The sequence below is a fragment of the Sinocyclocheilus anshuiensis genome, unplaced genomic scaffold (genome assembly GCF_001515605.1).
Source record: "Sinocyclocheilus anshuiensis isolate Anshui unplaced genomic scaffold, SAMN03320099.WGS_v1.1 scaffold68, whole genome shotgun sequence".
NCBI classification, from domain to species: Eukaryota; Metazoa; Chordata; class Actinopteri; order Cypriniformes; family Cyprinidae; genus Sinocyclocheilus; species Sinocyclocheilus anshuiensis.
In genome coordinates this window covers 1,085,799-1,086,965 of record NW_015555741.1, presented here as the reverse complement: position 1 = coordinate 1,086,965, position 1,167 = coordinate 1,085,799, and the positions used below count along the sequence as shown (strand labels likewise).

At 41.1% G+C, this 1,167-nt stretch overlaps 1 protein-coding gene across 3 annotated transcripts in view; it reads right to left on the bottom strand.

The window, feature by feature from the left end:
• The window catches only part of hmg20a (high mobility group 20A), an 11,425-nt gene that overhangs the window by 6,452 nt on the left and 3,806 nt on the right, over positions 1–1,167 (bottom strand). The gene's annotated exons all lie outside the window — the stretch shown is intronic.

Here is a 1,167-nt window from a genome sequence, read left to right as displayed (position 1 = left end):
GAACCATGTGTAAACAAAAATATAACCTAATAAATTACAATTAAGGCGTATTGAATGTTAAAATGTGTTTTAAACATAGTTAAGTGGTTATCATTACCCATTTTACTCTTAGTAATTTAATCATTTAATAAATTTCATCATTTAAAAGTTTAGTGCAGAAGTATCGAATCGGTATCGATATCGACGATACTGCCTTGAAAAATATCGGTATCGTATCGAAAGCAAAATAAGTGGTATCGCCATCCGCACTCGCTCGCGCTCCACACACAGTAGAAAAACACACAGAGTAAGCTTGGAGAGCGCTGACGTCACACCTCCCCAGGCGCGCGAGAGCGATGTGCTGGAATGCGCGTGAATGTCGCGGACTTCCTCGACCGATGTGAGAGTTTGGAAATAACTTCTCTCGAAACTTGTTTCTACGACAACGTCGCCAAACAACGAGCGAGCACCGCTGGTGAGTTCATGCGTTTGGTTCCGTCGGGTTTGGAGCTGAGTAGGGTGTGGTTTTGTGTTGCGCACGAGCCCAACTAAGTTTGAGTAAGTGGAGTGAAAATGGAGGGTTGCATTGAAAGAGAGGCGCTGTCCAGTCCAGGGCTGATTTCAGCACGGAGAGACATCAGATCAGGACCACGGCTAACACACACACACGGACCAAATTAAAAGTGCCAAAAGTGCGTAACTTAACGAGAAATTAAACCGAAAATCCAAACCATGTTCTTCGATCGAATGTGTTGAATAAAAAGTGTAACTTTGTTGGGTTGTCGTGCGTAGTGTGTGTTGTTGCATGCATGCAGTTTCCGGAAAAGTAAATTTTCCATCTTGTTGAAGGTTCGTAACGCAACTTTTGCGGTCAGATTGACTAGAATTGAGGTTTTATACGAATATTCAAGCTGGACAGTGACTTTCCTTTCGTTTTGAGAATAAATCACATCCTTTTTATGATATCTTTTGATTATTCGGAAATCACCCAGATTTCTGTGAGATGCCAATTGGACGCCTTCATTTGTTTTTAGTCATGTTAAAACTCCATGTAGTGAAATTAAATGGAGTGTTTTTTTTTTTTAATTGTTATGTTATGCGTTTAATATTTCGTGCGATGTGTAGCCCGCTCTTCGTCTGATTGAGATGGGTCGTGTTTGGAGCTGTCCAACAAGGTCAAAGTTTTTC